The 21,963-nt window shown below is 39.0% G+C and overlaps 1 long non-coding RNA gene and 1 pseudogene across 2 annotated transcripts; one reads left to right on the forward strand and one right to left on the reverse strand.

Moving 5' to 3' along the window:
* Positions 1–876: 876 nt before the first annotated feature.
* On the reverse strand, positions 877–3,478 carry LOC736420 (cTAGE family member 15-like; annotated as a pseudogene). Its single transcript, XR_008538832.2, has one exon. The product of XR_008538832.2 is annotated as a cTAGE family member 15-like (transcript).
* Positions 3,479–3,721: 243 nt separating this feature from the next.
* Positions 3,722–15,114, forward strand: LOC134808236 (uncharacterized). The gene is made up of 3 exons (XR_010150772.1): positions 3,722–3,774; positions 13,584–13,704; positions 14,850–15,114. It is a non-coding gene; the product is annotated as an uncharacterized LOC134808236 (long non-coding RNA).
* The last annotated feature ends 6,849 nt before the right edge of the window (positions 15,115–21,963 follow it).

A 21,963-nucleotide genomic window follows, 5' to 3' on the forward strand; every position in this document is an offset into this window, starting at 1 on the left:
AGAGCAAGTAAAGAGACACAGAGAGCAACATATGTTAGGTCAGGTATTCAGAGGAGTCTTCCCTGATAATGCAACCTTTGAGCAGAGTCATGAATTAATTGAATGAGTCATTGGTTGTCAGCGAAAGCATGTTGCAGAGAGGAGTTGTAGATTCAAAAAAATAACCCCAAGGATTCAAGTGTTTGAAGAACAGCAAGGAAGCCACAGAAGAACGAATCAGTAAGCAAAAGCTGAAAATGGTAGGAGGTAAGGATGGATAGGCAGCTGGGAGTGAGATTCATAGCCTTATAGGCCATGGCAACACTTACAGACCAGATTCTGATGAGATAGGAATCTTTTCAAGAGATGTGGAGGAGAAGCTTAGAATGATCTGGCTTGCTGCTGAGTTAAAAATAGAAGACAAAAGTTACAGATTGGACACAGGAAGACTTAAGAGGTTTTGCAATGGTCCACCCAAGAGGTCCTGTTGGACTAATGTCATAACAATGGATTGGTGAGAAACTGTCATATTTAGAATACATTCAAAAGGTAATGTCAACAAGATGTGCTGATGGATTAAACATAGGGTGTGAAGAGAAGAGAAGAGTTGAAAATAATTCTCAGAGTGTTGGCCTGGAGTTATCATTTATTGAAGACTAAGTAAAAAGGCAGTTTGGCAGGAGCATCAAGAATTTGGAAATGTTAAGTAGATATTGGATATTTGAGTCTAGAATTCAGGAAAGAGATTAGGGCTGAGCATATGATACGTATGGAAGTCTTCATCATATGGATAGCATGTAAAACCACGTCCTTTATGAGTGTCTCAAGAGCACGTCTGTCTGAGGACTTTCAAATTTATGAAGAAATGTTGTCAATTGACAGCCTGAAAAATCAAACTTGTAGAATAGATATTTTTTATTTTTTATTCATATTTAAACCATCTTTATTTACAAAATACTATCCTGAGAACTACAATTCCATTAAACTTCAATTTGAGAAAAGTGTAATCACTTAAGTAACAGCAGTTACTTAAACTGAAAATGAGATCAGTCAAAATTACTTTTGAAGAAAGCAAAAATATTGTCAGGTTTCTTGCTGTGGTTCTGGATGTTCAGTAGCAGGCTCCTTTAAAGGCAGAATCAACCATGAAGGGAACTCACTTCTACCTTCAGAATGTGGGGTTGGGGTAAAATCCAGGTCTTGGATGAAAGTAAGCAGGTAAACCCCTTGGTGGACAGATGTTTCTCATTGCAAATGGAGCATGTGGTGGACCTGGGAAATCCCTTGGTGGAAAATAACCTCGTGAAGCTCCAAACATCGTTCCTGGAGGAGGTTGGGGGAAAAGGGGTCCTCTTCTCATGAACGGGCACCTTGTGTCCACTGGAAACAATGGACCACTGATTGGAGCAAGAGGTGGAGGAATAAAGCCGGGGCCAGTTGCTTCATTTTCAGCAGGGAGAGATGAATCAGGCACATTTAAACTACCAGGATCGTCTTCGGCATCATTTCTAGTGGATTCCATTTCTGAAGGCATTGACCCATCCATTTTATCCAAAGAAGGCATATTAAAACTTCTGAGTTCTGCTGGTCCAGGCAGTCTATCAGAATTAGAATAAAATCTGTCTTCCCTTTGTGGAGGAAGAGCTGAATCAGGATATGATTGTCCTGGTGGAGGAAACATCATCCTATGGTCCTGTTCCCATGGAGATGACAGGGACCCAGTGTCAGAAGGAGCTCTGTGAGGATCAGTTAACCTATCACAGCTTGGTTCTCATCTTTCATTGGTAATCTGATGGTCCAGAGGATTCTCTCGGCCGCTTGGGCTTCTCCCTCCTCTCCCTGGAAGCACAGGTGAGAGTCTGAGTGGATCCTCCAACAAAGTTTGAGGAGAGAGAAAAGTCCTCGTTTCAGATGAAGGCCGACCCAATGGTGAGGGACCATATGGGGAATGCTCTCTGCCAGATGCTGTATTTGAAACATCAAGTGCATTAGGATCTTTTTCTAAAACTTCAAATTTAAACTCTGTTTCAGTTAATTTTTGTTTGTTGTGAGCATTTTCTTTCCTTAAATCATTGAGGTTTCTTTCAGCAGTCCGAGCTGCCAACCAATTATCATGTCCTTTTTTCTCGTAGGAAATAACCTGCTTTTGATAAAAATGAACAGTTCTCTCCAATTCTTCTTCAAGATCTTTGGCTAGCTTTCTATAGGTCTCCAGCTCTTCAGTGGCATGGCTGATCTTTTCTTCCACTTTAGAAAGCTTCTCTTCTTCCTCTATCCGGTAATTTTCCTCTATTGTCAATTTCCTGTGGAGTGTCATTTCATTTTCTTGATATAATTCAGTCATTATTTTAAGTTTCTGTTGAAGCTTCTGATTCTTTCAAAATATATGTTTTCTGACTGCAAAGATGCTTGTTGAGTCTGAAGATTTTTAATATGCTCTGTAAGCTCTTCCTTTGTTTTGTCCACTTCAGATAACTGAATAATAATGTGGTTTCTTTCTCCTTCTAAGGTTTTTAAAGAAACATTTAACTTAGCAGCATGAATCAGTTTCTTCAAAGCTCCTTTTGGAGGATCATCTAAATAAGCACCATTTTCTGATTGACTGTTCACTTCTAATTCCAAGTTATCATCATCCGTTGTGTCTTCTTCAAGCATAGCAGCCTGATCTTTCATCTTTAGCAAGTGTCCAGTCAGAGTCTTGATGTGATTTTATCATTTAGAACTTGTTCTGCATGTACTTTGGAGTCTTCAAATGTTATTTTCTGTTTATTAAGTTCACTCACTTGTTCTTTCCATACTTCAGCTTCTTGCAAAAGCTGTTTCTGGCTTTCGTGAAGTTGAGGATTTTTATTCAAAGCATCTTTTATTGCTATTGCCCATCGTTCTTCAGTCGCTTGAAAAATCTTGCAGATGATTTTGGCTTCAGCTATTTGTGATTTGAGGGATTTTGACTCATCTTCTAGAGATTGTATCCTTTTAGAAATATCCGCCATCAATTCATCTTGTTGAGAATGTTTAGATTTCTCTTAACTCTTTTTCTAGACAGAGGGTTTCATCCTCAAGTTCATAATTGGACCTGTTCAGCTTTTCATAGGTTGCCTCCAAACTTCGTGCTTCTGCTACCGCCTTCTCAAAGCTGGCATCCTCTAAAGATGACTCTACTTCATAGCCTTCATACTCTTTTTGAATAAGGCTAAATTTTTCAAGTAGTTTACATTTTTCTTCAATTAGTCCAGAAAGTGTTTCACCAAGTTTTTTCTCTCTTCCCACATAAAGCCGACTCCTAACCGATCTAAAACTTCTCCACAAAAAAAGGAGAACAACAAAAAAATCCAACAACAGCTGCACATACCACCAGTTCCCATGGAAAACCATAAGGATTCAAATCTGCTCTCATACTCTCAGGTAGTGCTGCCACAACTCTGCGTAGCTGCTCCAGGACCAGCCCCAAGTAGGGCTGAGGGGTAGCACCGGGCTCCTCCATAGCGCGAAGGCTGCTCTGGCGGTCACCGCAGTAACACTGGCCACAACAAACGGTGGAGAACACGCAGCCTTGGGTCTGGAACCCGGATCCGCACGCGGCAACCAACCGGAGCTGACCACTGCGGAGCCGGCGGCGGGGGGAGCTGGGGAACGCGGGCACCCACAGGCCTCACAGGCCTCACAGGCCCATACTGCATCCCCAACCCTCCCTGGCCCCCTTGTTACACTTTACATCCTGAGGCAGCGCTGGTCCGAGCCTGACCCGCTTCAGTTCTGGCAGTTTTCACATCACATATTTTGAAGCACTTTTTGGTGAATACACTTTTGAAATTGCTGTCTTCTTCATGGATTAAACCTTTGATCATTATATAATCTCTCTGTTTCTGGTAATTTTCTTTGCTTTATCTGATATACATACAGGCACTGTTGCTTTCCTTTCATTAATGTTTGTGTAATATATCTTTTTTCATCCTTTTAATTTGGCCTCCCCTGTATTGGTAAATTTCAAGAGTTTCTTGTACACAGCATACAAGAAACATATAAGAAAGGGTCATACTTTCAAATACACTCTTCTATTATCTGTCTCTTGGTAGACCATTCATAATTAAACTAATTGTTGATACTTTAGTGCATAAGCCTGACATTTTTTGTTTTCTGTATCAATTCTTGTTTCTCTGCTTATTTTTCATGACTTCCTGTGGGTCACTTGAACATTTGTTTTAGAATTCCATGTTGTTATTCATAGTGTTTATAGTGTATCTTCTTTTTTACAGTTTTTTGGGTTGCATTTTATAGCTTAGTGGTTGCATTTTATTATTATTATTATTATACTTTAAGTTTTAGGGTACATGTGCTCAACGTGCAGGTTTGTTACATATGTATACACATGCCATGTTGGTGTGCTGCACCCATTAACTCGTCATTTAGCATTAGGTATATCTCCTAATGTTATTCCTCCCCCCTCCCCCCACCCCACAACAGTCCCCGGTGTGTGATGTTCCCCTTCCTGTGTCCATGTATTTTCATTGTTCAATTCCCACCTATGAGTGAGAACATGCGGTGTTTGCTATTTTTGTCCTTGTGATAGTTTGCTGAGAATGATGGTTTCCAGTTTCATCCATGTCCCTACAAAGGACATGAACTCATCCTTTTTTATGGCTGCATAGTATTCCATGGTGTATATGTGCCACATTTTCTTAATCCACTCTATCATTGATGGACATTTGGGTTGGTTCCAAGTCTTTGCTATTGTGAATAGTGCCTCAATAAACATACGTATGCATGTGTCTTTATAGCAGCATGATTTATAATCCTTTGGGTATATACCCAGTAATGGGATGGCTGGATCAAATGGTATTTCTAGTTCTAGATCCCTGAGGAATCACCACACTGACTTCCACAATGGTTGAACTAGTTTACAGTCCCACCAACAGTGTAAAAGTGTTCCTATTTCTCCACATCCTCTCCAGCACCTGTTGTTTCCTGACTTTTTAATGATTGCCATTCTAACTGGTGTGAGATGGTATCTCATTGTGGTTTTGATCTGCATTTCTCTGACGGCCAGTGATGATGAGCAATTTTTCATGTGTTTTTTGGCTGCATAAATGTCTTCTTTTGAGAAGTGTCTGTTCATATCCTTTGCCCACTTTTTGATGGGGCTGTTTGTTTTTTTCTTGTAAATTTGTTTGAGTTCATTGTAGATTCTGGATATTAGCCCTTTGTCAGATGAGTAGATTGCAAAAATTTTCTCCCATTCTGTAGGTTGCCTGTTCACTCTGATGGTGGTTTCTTTTGCTGTGCAGAAGCTCTTTAGCTTAATTAGATCCCATTTGTCAATTTTGCTTTTGTTGCCATTGCTTTTGGTGTTTTAGACATGAAGTCCTTGCCCGTGCCTGTGTCCTGAATGGTATTGCCTAGGTTTTCTTCTAGGGTTTTTATGGTTTTAGGTCTAACGTTTCAGTCTTTAATCCATCTTGAATTAATTTTTGTATAAGGTGTAAGGAAGGGATCCAGTTTTAGCTTTCTACATATGGCTAGTCAGTTTTCCCAGCACCATTTATTAAATAGGGAATCCTTTCCCCATTGCTTGTTTTTCTCAGGTTTGTCAAAGCTCAGATAGTTGTAGATATGCGGCATTATTTCTGAGGGCTCTGTTCTGTTCCATTGGTCTATATCTCTGTTTTGGTACCAGTACCATGCTGTTTTGGTTACTGTAGCCTTGTAGTATAGTTTGAAGTCATGTAGCGTGATGCCTCCAGCTTTTTTCTTTTGGCTCAGGATTGACTTGGCAATGCAGGCCCTTTTTTGGTTCCATATGAACTTTAAAGTAGTTTTTTCCAATTCTGTGAAGAAAGTCATTGATAGCTTGATGTGGATGGCATCGAATCTATAAATTACCTTGGGCAGTATGGCCATTTTTACGATATTGATTCTTTCTACCCATGAGCATGGAATGTTCTTCCATTTGTTTGTATCCACTTTTATTTCATTGAGCAGTGGTTTGTAGTTCTCCTTGAAAAGGTCCCTTACATCCCTTGTAAGTTGGATTCCCAGGTATTTTATTCTCTTTGAAGCAATTGTGAATGGGAGTTCACTCATGATTTGCTATCTGTTTGTCTGTTATTGGTGTATAAGAATGCCTGTGATTTTTGCACATTGATTTTGTATACTGAGACCGCTGAAGTTGCCTATCAGCTTAAGGAGATTTTGGGCTGAGACGATGGGGTTTTCTAGATATACAATCATGTCATCTACAAACAGGGACAATTTGACTTCCTTTTTTCCTAATTGAATGCCCTTTATTTCCTTCTCCTGCCTGATTGCCCTGGCCAGAACTTCCAACACTATGTTGAATAGGAGTGGTGAGAGAGGGCATCCCTGTCTTGTGCCAGTTTTCAAAGGGAATGCTTCCAGTTTTTGTCCATTTGGTATGATATTGGCTGTGGGTTTGTCATAGATAGCTCTTATTATTTTGAGATATATCCCATCAATACCTAATATATTGAGAGTTTTTAGCATGAAGAGTTGTTGAATTTTGTCAAAGGCCTTTTCTGCATCTGTTGAGATAATCATGTGGTTTTTGTCTTTGTTTCTGTTTATATGCTGGATTACGTTTATTGATTTGCGTATGTTGAACCAGCCTTGCATCCCAGGGATGAAGCCCACTTGATCATGGTGGATAAGCTTTTTGATGTGTTGCTGGATTTGGTTTGCTAGTATTTTATTGACGATTTTTGCGTCGATCTTCATCAAGGATATTGGTCTAAAATTCTCTTTTTTTGTTGTATCTCTGCCAGGCTTTGGTATCAGGATGATGCTGGCCTCATAAAATGAGTTAGGGATGATTCCCTCTTTTTCTATTGATTGGAATAGTTTCAGAAGGAATGGTACCAGCTCCTCCTTGTACCCCTGGTAGAATTCGGTTGTGAATCCGTCTGATCCTGGACTTTTTTTAGTTGGTAAGCTATTAATTATTGCCTCAATTTCAGAGCCCGTTATTGGTCTAGTCAGAGATTCAACTTCTTCCTGGTTTAGTCTTGGGAGAGTGTATGTGTCGAGGAATTTATCCATTTCTTCTAGATTTTCTAGTTTATTTGCATAGAGGTGTTTGTAGTATTCTCTGATGGTAGTTTGTATTTCTGTGGGATCAGTGGTGATATCCCCTTTGTCATTTTTTATTGCGTCTATTTGATTCTTCTCTCTTTTCTTCTTTATTAGTCTCGCTAGCGGTCTATCAATTTTGTTGATCTTTTCAAAAAAGCAGCTCCTGGATTCATTGATTTTTTGAAGGGTTTTTTGTGTCTCTATGTCCTTCAGTTCTGCTCTGATCTTAGTTATTGTTTGTCTTCTGCTAGCTTTTGAATGTGTTTGCTCTTGCTTCTCTAGTTCTTTTAATTGTGATGTTAGGGTGTCAATTTTAGGTCTTTCCTGCTTTCTCTTGTGGGCATTTAGTGCTATAAATTTCCCTCTACACACTGCTTTGAATGTGTCCCAGAGATTCTGGTATGTTGTGTCTTTGTTCTTGCTGGTGTCAAAGAACATCTTTATTTCTGCCTTCATTTTGTTATGTACCCAATAGTCATTCAGGAGCAGATTGTTCAGTTTCCATGTAGTTGAGCGGTTTTGAGTGAGTTTCTTAATCCTGAGTTCTAGTTTGATTGCCCTGTGGTCTGAGAGACAGTTTGTTATAATTTCTGTTCTTTTACATTTGCTGAGGAGTGCTTTACTTCCAACTATGTGGTCAATTTTGGAATAGGTGTGGTGTGGTGCTGAAAAGAATGTATATTCTGTTGATGTGGGGGGGAGAGTTCTGTAGATGTCTATTAGGTCCACTTGGTGCAGAGCTGAGTTCAATTCCTGGATATCCTTGTTAACTTTCTGTCTCATTGATCTGCCTAATGTTGACAGTGGGGTGTTAAAGTCTCCCATTATTATTGTGTGGGAGTCTAAGTCTCTTTGTAGGACACTAAGAACTTACTTTATGAATCTGGGTGCTCCTGTATTGGGTGCATATATATTTAGGAGAGTTAGTTCTTCTTGTTGAATTGATCCCTTTACCATTATGTAATGGCCTTCTTTGTCTCTTTTGATCTTTGTTGGTTTCAAGTCTGTTTTATCCGAGACTACGATTGCAACCCCTGCCTTTTTTTGCTTTCCATTTGCTTGGTAGATCTTCCTCCATCCCTTTATTTTGAGCCTATGTGTGTCTCTGCACATGAGATGGGTTTCCTGAATACAGCACACTGATGGGTCTTGACTCTTTATCCAATTTGCCAGTCTGTGCCTTTTAATTGGAGCATTTAGCCCATTTACATTTAAGGTTAGTATTGTTATGTGTGAATTTGATCCTGTCATTATGATTTTAGCTGGTTATTTTGCTCATTAGTTGATGCAGTTTCTTCCTAGCCTTGATGGTCTTTACAATTTGGCATGTTTTTGCAGTGGCTGGTACTGGTTGTTCCTTTCCATGTTTAGTGCTTCCTTCAGGAGCTCTTTTAGGGCAGGCCTGGTGGTGCCAAAATCTCTCAGCATTTGCTTGTCTGTAAAGTATTTTATTTCTCCTTCACTTATGAAGCTTAGTTTGGCTGGATATGAAATTCTGGGTTGAAAATTCTTTTTTTTAAGAATGTTGAATATTGGCCCCCCACTCTCTTCTGGCTTGTAGAGTTTCTGCCAGGAGATCCACTGTTAGTCTGATGGGCTTCCCTTTGTGGGTAACCCGACCTTTCTCTCTGGCTGCTCTTAACATTTTTCCCTTCATTTCAACTTTTGTGAATCTGACAATTATGTGTCTTGGAGTTGCTCTTCTCGAGGAGTATCTTTGTGTTGTTCTCTGTATTTCCTGAATTTGAATGTTGGCCTGCCTTGCTAGATTGAGGAAGTTCTCCTGGATAATATCCTGCAGAGTGTTTTCCAACTTGGTTCCACTCTCCCCGTCACTTTCAGGTACACCAATTATACTTAGATTTGGTCTTCTCACATAGACCCATATTTCTTGGAGGCTTTGTTCATTTCTTTTTATTCTTTTTTCTCTAAACTTTTCTTCACACTTCATTTCATTCGTTTCATCTTCCATCGCTGATACCCTTTCTTCCAGTTGATCGCATCAGTTACTGAGGCTTGTGCATTTGTCACATAGTTCTCGTGCCATGGTTTTCAGCTCCATCAGGTCCTTTAAGGACTTCTCTGCATTGGTTATTCTAGTTATCCATCCATCTAATTTTTTTCCAAAGTTTTTAACTTCTTTGCCATTGGTTCGAACTTCCTCCTTTAGCTCGGAGTAGTTTGATCTTCTGAAGGCTTCCTCTCTCAACTTGTCAAAGTCATTCTCTGTCCAGCTTTGTTCTGTTGCTGGTGAAGAGCTGCATTCCTTTGGAGGAGGAGAGGCGCTCTGATTTTTAGAGTTTCCAGTTTTTCTGCTCTGTTTTTTCCCCATCTTTGTGGTTTTATCTACCTTTGGTCTTTGGTGATGGTGACGTACAGATTGGTTTTTGGTGTGGATGTCCTTTCTGTTTGTTAGTTTTCCTTCTAACAGTCAGGACCCTCAGGTGCAGGTCTGTTGCAGTTTCCTGGAGGTCCACTCCAGACCCTATTTGCCTGGGTATCACCAGCGGTGGCTGCAGAACAGTGGATATTGGTGAACTGCAAATGCTGCTGCCTGATCGTTCCTTTGGAAGTTTTGTCTCAGAGGAGTACCCGGCCGTGTGACGTCAGTCTGCCCCTACTGGGGGGTGCCTCCCAGTTAGGCTACTCGGGAGTCAGGGACCCACTTGAGCAGGCAGTCTGACCATTCTCAGATCTCAAGCTGCGTGCTGGGGGAACCACTACTTTCTTCAAAGCTGTCAGACAGGGACATTTAAGTCTGCAGAGGTTATTGCTGTCATTTGTTTGTCTGTGCCCTGCCCCCAGAGGTGGAGCTTACAGAGGCAGGCAGGCCTCCTTGAGCTGTGGTGGGCTCCACTCAGTTTGAGCTTCCCAGGCGCTTTGTTTACCTACTCAAGCCCGAGCAATGGTGGGCGCCCCTCCCCCAGCCTCGCTGCAGCCTTGCAGTTCAATCTCAGACTGCTGTGCTAGCAATGAGTGAGGCTCCGTGGGCATAGGACCCTCCAAGCCATGCGCGGGATATAATCTCCTGGTGTGCCATTTGTTAAGCCTTTTGGAAAAGTGCAGTATTAGGGTGGGAGTGACCCAATTTTCCAGGTGCCATCTGTCACCCCTTTCTTCTTTGACTAGGAAAGGGAATTCCCTGACCCCTTGCACTTCCCGGGTGAGGCGATGCCTCGTCCTGCCTCGGCTCACACACGGTGCGCTGCACCCACTGTCCTGCACCCACTGTCTGGCACTCCCCAGTGAGATGAACCCGGTACCTCAGTTGGAAATGCAGAAATCACCTGTCTTCTGCGTCGATCATGCTGTGAGCTGTAGACTGGAGCTGTTCCTATTCGGCCATCTTGGCTCCACCCCAGAATAGATATTTTTTAATCTTGTATATCCATCAAAACATTTTCAACAGGATAAGAAAAAGAATGGTTTCTGTCATGACAAATAATGCTTCAGCTTGGTGAGGTTAAAAATCCAGATTTATTGAAATTTTAAAATAAGAGACTGACATTTCCCTCATTTCTTTCTACCACTGTATAATAGATATTTAAAATATTTCTGCTTAGTTTTCTGAAGCAGGCTCTATGACAAGTGTTGCAGATACAGTTGTTAAAATCACTCATTAAATATGTGCAAACTATTAATCATTGTCAGTTAATAGAATCGTTAAAACAAATAGAAGGCAACAGATTAAAAGACCTTGTGTTCTTTGTGAATGCTGTTTGTTTGGGTTGTGGAAGCATTTTACAAAAGTTTATTGTACTGTTAATTTCCATTAAAATAATTACTTGGGAGGCCATTAGCTGAGGTAGCTCCAGTGTAAACAGTCATATTCTTAAAAAAAATGAAATTTGACCAGGCACGGTGGCTCACGCCTGTAATCCCAGCACTTTGGGAGGCTGAGGCAGGTGGATCACAAGCTCAGGAGATCGAGACCATCCTGGCTAACATGGCGAAAACCCGTCTCTACTAAAAATACAAAAAAATTAGCCGGGAGTGGTGGCAGGTGCCTGTAGTCCCAGCTACTCGGGAGGCTGAGGCAGGAGAATGGCATGAACCTGGGGGGCAGAGCTTTCAGTGAGCCGAGATTGCGCCACTGCACTCCAGCCTGGGCGAGAGAGCAAGGCTCCGTCTCAAAAAAATTAAATCAACAAAATGAAATTTAAGTGTAACCAACCAGAAACTGCCAACTAATTTCCAACTAGGACTGTCCACTGGGATGATCCAAATGAGGCTACTGCTGTACTTTAACCAATCAAATAATTTATTTGCTTTGTGTCCATGATTACCCTATAGCAGCTTTCCCTCAACTACCTCAGTCCCTGGATCCCTTCTGGTTTAAAGCTGTCTGCTGCATGATTTGCTGTTTGCTCATATAAACTCTTTAATATTTTAATGTGCCTCAATTTACTTGTTAATACTCCTATTCAAGATTTTCTTGAAACAAAGGGAATATTTGCCAAATATTCAAAAATCAAAGACAAAAGGGGCAATATGATTTATGATTTCTCACAGATCTCACACTGCATGTGAATGAGCTAAATGTGAACTATTGAGAAAAGGGAAAGCTTATTTGTGACTTAGACAGACAAGTACAAACATTTATATTGAAATCTAAATTTTTCATATACATGTAAATAATTATTTTACTCATTTTTCTAGCATGAATCAATATACACAAGATTTTAACAGCAATTTATAATGTTATATAAACTGGCTGTAAGACCACAAGAAAAATATTGATTAATTTAAAGTTGTTTTTCAATTTATGTATACCCCCTTTGAATTCAATGTTAACACTATATTGACACCAGAGTTAGTAAATTTACTTAACTTACACAGGTATAGTTTTGAAATTCATACTTGGCTTCAAAGTCAAATTAATTCTTCTCAAAACATGAACTGGTTTTATCAATGTGAATGTGAATATAAGAGGAAAATTATGTTTTGATACTCAATTTAGTTATTGGAATATTTTAAGTATGTTTGGAAAATCTTGGATGTGTGGCTCTACTTTTCAACCAGAAATGTTATGAAATCTGGATACAGATCAAGTACTGACAATAAATATTCTGCATTTAGCATTCACATTGAGATGAGTATAAATATATGCCAGATTTCAGACTTAGTAAGAAATAGAGAAAGTAAAATAACTCATTAATACTTTTTATGTTGATTACATGGTGAAATGATGTTATTTTGGCTATACTGGATTAACTAAGATACATATATATATATATAAATGGAGTCTCGCTCTGTTGCCCAGGCTAGAATGGAGTGGCTCCATCTCGGCACACCACAACCTCTGCCTCTAGGTTCAAGTGATTCTCCTGCCTCAGCCTCCCTAGTAGCTGGGATTACAGGCATACACCACCACACCTGGCTAATTTTTTTGTACTTTTAGTAGAAACGGGGTTTCACTGTGTTGGCCAGGCTGGTCTTGAACTCCTGACCTCAGGTGATCCACCCACCTCAGCCCCCTAAAGTGCTGGGATTACAGGCGTGAGCCACCACATCTGGCCTAAAATATATTATTAAAATTGACTTTACATGTTCCTTTTTACTCTTGTTAATACGACTACTAGAACATTTAAAATCACATTAGTTGGCCCGAGATATGGGTGGCAGTGAGTGAGCTTGTGCATTGGAAGCTAGGAGCAGCCAGAAGATTGCTCTGTATCCAACCAGATGTGAAATGTTTAAATAAGAACACCTCCAAGCATGAGATGTATCTGAAGTGTCTTTTTTTTTTTAATCCAATAGACATTCACTTTCAGTTGAGACCTTAAGTGGGAAGGGGTGCTTCCCACCCAGAAAGATCAAACTCATCTGCTGGCATTAAACTTAATAGATTTGGCAGACAGGATGCAGGTGAAAAAGAACACAGATACTAGGCATTCAGATTAAAGAGAGACAAAAAGCATATCCCCAATATTTTATAGTAAAGCAGGTGGCCTGTCTTTTACAAGGCATTCTATAAAGAAGTTAATGCACTTAAACAAGACTTAGTATCTAGATATTTGTATACCTTGAACAAGTACATGAAGAAAGTCCAACTTTCCACATGTTGTACACACAAACCCTGAAGCAGCCAGTCTAGTATAGATTGTGATGAATCTATAAAACAGGATCTACAAAGTCAGAAACAAAAGGAGAATGGCGCAGGCCAGAAGCCTGGCAATTCTGCTAGGTATACTAGCTAAGTATTGCCAGCACTCATTGAGTAAGAAAGAATTGGAAGTTAATATTAAAACTCACTGCATATTTTATGTAGTTATTATCTGTAAAGTAAAAAAAAAAATAGGTCTCATTCAATAATATGAGTTAATGGATTCATGACTTAACATTTTAACTTTTTTTATAAAAGTCTAATTTAAACAACCTATCTAGGGACATTTTCAGAAAGATACAGGGACTGAGTTGAGTCTCTCCACTAAGAATAGATGCTAGTGCCACAATAGGAGAAAAACAAAGGAACAGTCCCTCTTCAATAATTCTGTTTGATGCCTGTTTCTGTCTAGATGTGTTACAACTTGTCCACATACCTTCACAAATCAGAAAAGAACTAAATAGGATTATATCAACATTTGCACTCTATGTACCTATTCTGAAGAATAACACAGGAAAGAGATTACTTGGAAGGTATATTTAAATACTTAATTTCCTCAATCGAGTTACAAGAGAAATGGACTGAGAATTAGGTCTCTGGGCTTGAGTCTATCAGTGATGGGGATTACTTCACTTTTCTGGAATTTCTTTTCTCATTTTCTTTAACATATGACTATGAAATGTATGGCTGTCAGCCAGAGAATCCTATCAGAACCCCCGAGATATTTCCATATATATATATATATGTTCTCATCTCTGGGAGATTCTTACCTGCCATAATTGGGAGAAGATGGGGTTGATCAAGAAGAGGAGGTCTGTCATGTGGCTTTTGACACCGCGCCCCTCGTCCACCCCATCCTCCACCACAGTTCCCAGCCAGTTTAGAACCGCTGGACTAGATAAATCACCAGGGTTCTTTCCAACTAAAACAATCTCTGATTCTATGACTCATTGAATCATGAAATAATCTAATAGATATGACCTAATACAAGGGATCTCTTGCCCCTGAATTCCATGACATTTGACCACAAATAGCCTATAGAGAATAATGAAGTTTCTGTGGCTGAGCACTCCCACCTCCCTGCAAAGAAACCTTTGCACCCTCCCTTTAACTTACTCAAAGCAGTTTCAAATAGGAACCAGAATCAAGTTAGAAAAGTAACCTAGCAGACAGAAATGTGCCACATATTTGCAGAATAGGAATATAGAAAGTAGGAAAAGCTGTTTTTACTATGAAATGTGTAAAAGCAACTCACTTCCATTCTGGAATCTTCTTCCTAATGAAATCATTTTTCTCATCCGCCCAGCTGTGCAGGAAGTGTGAGTTATCACAGTTCCCACTGTTGTAACTCCAGTCCCACGAAGTCAGAGGAGTAAATGAGCTGCTCCCTCACCATTTTGAACTGATACAGGGGATTTCATATTTTAGTCAATCAAGAGCACATTCCGCATATGTTGTCTTTCTCAAATGTTTGGATATCTTTTTTTCTTTTCTTTTTTTTTTTTTTTTTTGAAGCAGGGTCTCACTATGTCACACAGGCTAGAGTGTAGTGGTGCGATCTCAGCTCAATGCAGCCTCAACCTCCTGGGCTCAAGTAATCCTCCCACCTCAGCCTCCTGAATAGCTGGGACTACACATACAACCATACCCAGCTAATTCTGTTTTTATTTTTTTGTAGAGACAAGATCTTTCTATGTTGCCCAGACTGGTCTCAAACTCCTGGACTCAAAACATATGAATATCCAGCCCTGGAAGCTAAAAACAAGCTTTGTGCCCAAAAAAAGTTTATATTTTTGATTTTTCTACAACTAAATGGAACAGGGTTTAACTGAGAACAGTTTTCAAACACAAGTCTTAGAAAAGATAAGGATTACAGGCGTGAGCCACCGTGCTCTGCTGGACATCATTTAGCATATATGACAAGGTAACTGACGAAGGACAATTCAACCAAAAAATGATTTAAAGCGTTCCTCTAGTCTACTTTGCATTGAAAGAGTAAAGTGTTGCTCTAGGATTATTCTGTTTTGATGATATGTTTTGAGATTAAAGCAACATTAAAATCATATTTATAAATGTTAACATATATGAAGGAGATTGCCTGAGAGATTTTGCCAGCCTTCCTGAAAAAACGCCAATGGATGAGCTATCCATCTTAGAAAATTTTAGGTTAACATAAAATGGTATGTAAGCACAAATGGAGGCAACACTTTGGTTCTATTTCTACAATAAAAGTTTTAGAATTACTTTTCTATTTTTATATGCTTTATAAAAAATAAATTACACAATGGAGGGTAAAATAGAATTTAAACTTATATGTATGCAGAGCACCATAAACAAAACTAAGTAAAAAACCCAGAGCAAATGTCTTTAGATTGTATGCATCATCTGTTACTAGCACTCTCGTTTTACAAAGTAAGCAAATAGTGCAGGTAAATAGACATTTTTATAAACTCATTTATAATTGGCTTGAAGTAACAGAGGATGAAACCTATAGACAATGTCATGTTTTATTTTCAAAGATAAATTCCAGCTCTCTCATGTGCAGCTGATATTTTTTACTCTAAAGCTATGAACTTATTTACTTTATATTTCTTTATTTTACTAACTCTTAGCATTTTATTTTTCAAATAGCATGTATCTATTGAGAAAAATAAAGTTGTATTTTACAATATTATTGTCCAGAAATGGTTGGTTACTATTAACACTTTCTGTTGACTTAATAAAGAGAAAGTGCATGTGAAGAAGAAATTTTAAAATGAACATTGGATCCAAGAACTCTTGAATCTATGGATGGACATAACAAGGCACCTTGGAGCAGACTTTATTTTGTTCAGGGAAGAGTCGCTTAACTGGCTCCTCTTAGTTACACAAAAGTAAGACTAGCAGGCACTATTACCTGGGGGAAAGATAGAACCTGATGAAACCTGACAAAGTCTCCCTATATTTCTTGATAAGCAGAGGTAGCATTTGTGGAGAAGGTGGACAGATTTGCATAAGAGTCTAGAAGCCTCCTGAGAAAAAAAAAAAAAAAAGGTGAGTCTGATCTTTTCCCTTTTTGAAGTTCAACATTATTAGAATATTTGGGATGGTCTTGACAGTGGCCTGATGGTAGGAAAGGACACCAAGTACCCAAAGTAGAGTCCCTCAGAAGGGTAGAAATCTGGGGTACTTTATTCTTTCAAAGTAAAGATCTGAAGTCTGGGAAAAGGGATTGGCCCAGCACAGAGTGTGGCTGAGTCTAGAAGATCCTCAAGACTTAACCTGTTTTGTGAATCCAATTAGACAAACACAAAAGAGGTAACCTGGGGATTCTGAACATGGAGTTTGGAGCCACTTTGTGATCTGCAGAGATCTGAAGCAGCCAAGAGTGTGCTGTCTCTCTGTAGCAGGGGACAGGGACGCATGAGATGGCGCAACTAGAACGGTGCGTGGCCCACAGAAGGCACACAATAAAGATTCAAGGGAAGACAGCAGGCAAGAGAACATAAGGATTCAATCAATCAAAGCAAGAACTGCTAAAAACAGGACCCACCCTTGAACTGATCAGATTGCGTACTAGCCCTTTCACATTGAATAAGTCCCTAGGGTTCTTGAGCAATTCAGGGTGGAATAGTACACAAGAAAGGTACGGGACCCTCTTCTAAAACAGAACTCTGGGATCCCAAAGATTTGAGAAATAAGAGAGATGTGAATGTATTTGTAAGCCAAGTTAGTAAAGTAACATGTTTGAATATATATGCATTTTAAAACAGAACATATGAAACATAAGTTCTTACACATTGCTGATTTTCACTTAGGTTTATTATTACACATTGGCTCAAATACTTGTTCATTCATTTGATAAACACTTACCAAACACCTATTATTTACCAGCACAATGGGTACTAAACAGAGTAATGCACTGCTTTGCCCTCAAGGGTTTCATAGTTTAATAGGGGAGAACAATAAATTACAACCCAACTTGGTAAGTGCTATCATTGAGAAATGAACAAAGCATTGTGGAAGCCAGATTAATACTACATAGAAGAGGCTTTAGTGCCTATTCATCTGACCACTCTTCACTTCATACTTCTTTTCTGCTTTGACCATAAGCAGGGAAACAACAGGAGAGAAGACCAAGTAGCATGCTCGCCAATGTCAAATGGTCAAGTCATATAAACATTTACAACATCACTGAATTTGTTGCTTAGGAACTCACTGGAAAATCATTCAAGAAACACTTTTTAAAAAATACTGCAATCTCATTGAGTTAGGACTCAAAGTGAAGGTGCCTTTTGGTAGAATTTAATAAGGAAATTTTGCTAATCTTTTAAAGTATTCTACAACCAGTAGTTGTTATTCCAACTCTGGGTCTTTGTCACCTTTACTCTAAATTCAGAGCACAGATAACAACCTACTCTTTACTTTTGAAAACACCTTTTCTCCTCAGAATAAAGGAAAAACTGTCCTTGCCCCATGAAAGGACATTTTTCCCCAGGTGTGAAGGTGGTTGGACAACGTGTTCAACCTAGGTTTCCCTCCTCCCTAGTTTAAAGATTTTTGCATAAGGTAAAAAGGGCTCTATTTGTGCAGGCAAGGGGTTAGAAAAGCTCATCCTTGAAAAAGGCGAAAGGAATACGTTTTTTGTTTTTTTCTGTTTTTGAGACGGGATCTTACTATGTTGCCCAGGCTGGATTCAAACTTGTGGGTTCAAGCAATCCTCCCACCTCAGTCTCCCAAGTAGCTAGAATTACAGGCACGTGCCACCACGACCAGCAGGGATTCTTTTTAATTCATTCTGTAAGCCTCGTCTCTGTCAAGCCAGTCCCTCTACGCTGCACCTTCTGGCTTCCCAGAATCATGGTGCTTGCCTACTGAGGATGAGGAAGAGAGAAAACGATTTCTAATTCTCCCAGTTCCATTCTTACCAAGAGATATTCCTTCAGCTTCTCTCCATTATTTTCTACCTCTTCTCCAAGAAGAAATTTGAAAATTGGAAATGGGGCTTCAGGAATTGGAGCACAGGAGGATAATATTTTTTTTTAAAGTCACTTGATAGATACATTCACTCATCTAAATTTACCTGTTGTAATGGCAGCTGCACACTCAATTTCCTTTTAAAAATTCACAAATGTATGTGGGGCAATAATCGTAGGTCCACTGGCAGATGATCTGTTTTTACAAAGTGCGGGAGTCGCCATCTAAAACCTATAAACTGTCACAGTCTGTCATCATTGCAAAGATGTGGCCATTATTTAAATTAGACTCTGAATGATTTCTTTCCTCTGTGATGGCTTTTCAGATGGTGATATGTCAGAAGCAGGCCACAATAAACTGGCAGTAAGCATTCACAACGCATTAGTCCTGCCTATAATTTGGTGCTTTCAGGAAAGCATACCAATGATATATAAAAGATTGCGTCTCTGTTTATCCCTGCAAGAAAAAAAAATCCAAGGAAATATATTTGACATAATTACCTAAATACGAGCTGGGCATTATGGCTTCTGAAGGTAGAAAAAAAATTAATATGCCTCACTTATTACCAACTAGGATAGATCCTTGCTAAGAAGTCTCTCTTGAATATGAGTGAAAACAATCCCTCATCTTGGTTTAGTATTCAATATTTCATAAAGCCTTAAAATAATATAATCTCATTTGATTTTCATAATAATGCTATTAACATTATTATGATGAGTATGTAATCTCATTATTATTCTTATTTTATATATGAGAAAGCTGTGGCTCAGAAAATTTTTGGTGACTCACTCAAGGTTACAATGGAGTTAGTAAATGATAGAACAACCTAAACCCAGGTCCTCTACCTTCAGAACTCCTACCCCTACTAAAGCTGCTGTGGAGTCTTATGGCTTTAACCTCTCGTTTGCATAATGAATTCATTTTGAAGTGTGTCCAAAAAATAAGCAGTCAAGTTCAAGAAACAGAATTTTAGTGCAGTGATTATCATGTTTCTCAAGCTACACATTAGAATCACCTAGGCAACATTACAAATTCTGATTCTCAAGCCACACTGCTGCCCAAATAAATCAGATTAACTGGTGTCAGTAGTTTTTTTGAACTCCTAAGGTATTACAACGTGTGGCCAAATGCACTATTTTTCTAAATTGATCGGCGTTAGAGTCCCCCTGAAAAGCTTGTCCAATAACAAATAGCCCATCCTACGCCAGAAGATTTGATTCATTAGATAGGGTAGAACTCTGGCTTGAATTTTTAAAAAGCTCTTCCATTGATTCTGATGCACAAAGTTTGAGAACATTTACCTTAGGGGTTAAGACCAACTTTTGAGTTAGATGAATCTGGATCTGACAGTTCTGCCGTTTACTAGCTGTGTGACTCTAAACAAGTTATTTCACCTTTCTAAGCTTCAGTTTCCTCATCTATAAAGAGGAGATAATAGTAGTCCTTCTTTTTTACAGTTGTCTTAACAATTAAATGATACAGTGCAGTGGTTCTCAAAGTGTGGTCCCTGGACCAGCAGCATCAGCATTACCTAGGATATTTTCAGAAACACAAAAACTATCAGGCTCCAGCCACATCTACTGCATCAGAAACTCTGAGGGTAAGGTCTACCAGTACTTAGCAAGAAGCCATTCAAGGTGATTGTTATGCATACTAAAATTTAATCACTAATATAATGCATATAAAGTGTTTAGACCAGTGCCTGATATACAGAAAGTGCTCAAAAAATGTTAGATATTAGGTTGTGATTATCCACATCATTTTCATCATCTTCATCTGTATGATTAGCTTGTAATGCATGGTAAAAAGAAACTCAAAAATCACAACTGGAAATAAAATTATAAAAGGAACAGGCTCAATGTCAAGATTACTGCTAAAATTCTCAACACAAATGGTCTTTGTCTTCATGAACCATTCAACATTCCTGGTAAATTGCGACCATATGACTATATCATTTCCCTCTTCAAAAACCCATCAATAGTTTTAACTGCCCACAGTTCGAAGTCTAAAGTCTGGCCTTAACTTCTTCACCAGACAGGTGTGTATAGCTCTCTCCATTCCTGTATACATCCCTGGCTTTCTTCCAGGTCTTTGAGTGAGTCATGCTCCTGTCTACCTCCTGATTCATGAGAATTGCCCTACTAAGAACTGTTATCTCTCAGAAAAGGAAAGGATGCAAAAATTAGTCAAGAATTCATCCAGTGGTTAGTTAAAATAACCTACTGAGTTCATACTATGTGCCTACTATATTCCCAGAGAAGTGCTGGGGCTTTGTAGATGAATGAAACAGATCTCATCCCTAACTGAATAGAGTCTAATGAGAGAAAAGCAGACATTAAACAAATGCTTGCAAATAATTAAATGGCTACATGCCACAAAAGCAAGTACAAGGTACTAAGAAAGACTCTAATGGAGTCCACGACCTGGTGTGCCGGACAGCAGATGATGTGAGCTAAGGGAAGTCTCCTGAGAAAATGATGTTTAGCCTGAGGTTGAAGATGTGTAGAAACTACACAAGAGGAAAGAGAATAGGGCAGAGAGATTATGAGCATCCCAGGTAGAGAGAATAATAAGTACAGAGGTCCACAGGTGGGAAAGAGAATGGTGCTTCAAAGATGGTTTATCTGGGACAAGTCTGAGTTGATAAACACCTGTCCACTCAACCTCTATCACCAACATCAGAATGAAGGGTGGATACTTAAACCAATATTAGCTTGATTCTCTGTGTTTGTTTAAGAACCCAAGAAAGTATTAGGCCACGTTGCTGAAACTTTGAGAAACTAAGTGAATTGGTCATAAGCAAAATCTAAAGTCTTTGGAGCATTTTGGAGTCCACTTGGAATTCAGATCTCATCAAAAATCATCAAAACTGAGTCCAAATGACTGGTGAAGAAATGTGATGAAAAGTTAGAAGAAATTATATTATTTTTGCCCTCAGGAAAGAAAGATGAAAAGCAATTTTATACTGGTCCTCTGTATTTGAAAGGCTTTTATATATAAGAAGATGATCTGTTTTTCTTCATCTTCATGGAGAACAGAGGAAAAAGAAATGTGTTTAAAGAGCAGTATTAAAAATATAGATTGGTATAAAACAATTTCTTGACAATAAAGAGAATTAAGTTTCAGGGATGTTACAAGGGGAGACTTAAGTAGTTTCCCTAAGGCATTTCCAAATAAGCTAGATCCTCCTATACTGGGATATTTTACCTGGAAGCAGAATGGTGAGCTACTAAATTCCTTCAAGTAGTTTGCTAACCTGTGAAGTCCATTCCAAAGAAGGCAAAGACCAATGCAAATAAATTGAAACAACAGTGTCATCTAGTGGAAAGTTCAGTCATACCACTCAATATACCAATCTGATTGAATCCGTATATACTTTAAATATGAAAACTAATTAATTTTTAAAAACCAGATGTAAATTTGTTTCAAGATTTTATTTTCCCATTTATGCCTCAACCACATACACTAAAAAGAACCCCCAAATCATCAGGCTAATTGATAACTGAACCCTCTAGAGGGAACTAAGAAATTATAAGTACTTTGGTAGTCATAGTTTAAAGGGTAGACCCAACCGAATTGGAATGTTTTAATTAAATTCTTAATAGCCACACTCCTGATGTACGTCTTGGGCTTTCCAGATTTGAAGCCAAGTCTAAATGCTGAAATGAGAAGTGATTGCTTGTTAGGAGTCATGGAAAGCTAAAATGACTGACAGGCCTTTTTAGCTGCCCTCCTCCTGGTGCTTCTAGGTGACCCCTCTCAGACATAGTCTTACAGGAGACATCCCATTGTTTCAAAAGGAGACATCCCATTGTTTAGATGGATCCAAAAATCCA

Source organism: Pan troglodytes, chromosome 14 (genome assembly GCF_028858775.2).
Source record: "Pan troglodytes isolate AG18354 chromosome 14, NHGRI_mPanTro3-v2.0_pri, whole genome shotgun sequence".
Lineage (NCBI taxonomy): Eukaryota > Metazoa > Chordata > Mammalia > Primates > Hominidae > Pan > Pan troglodytes.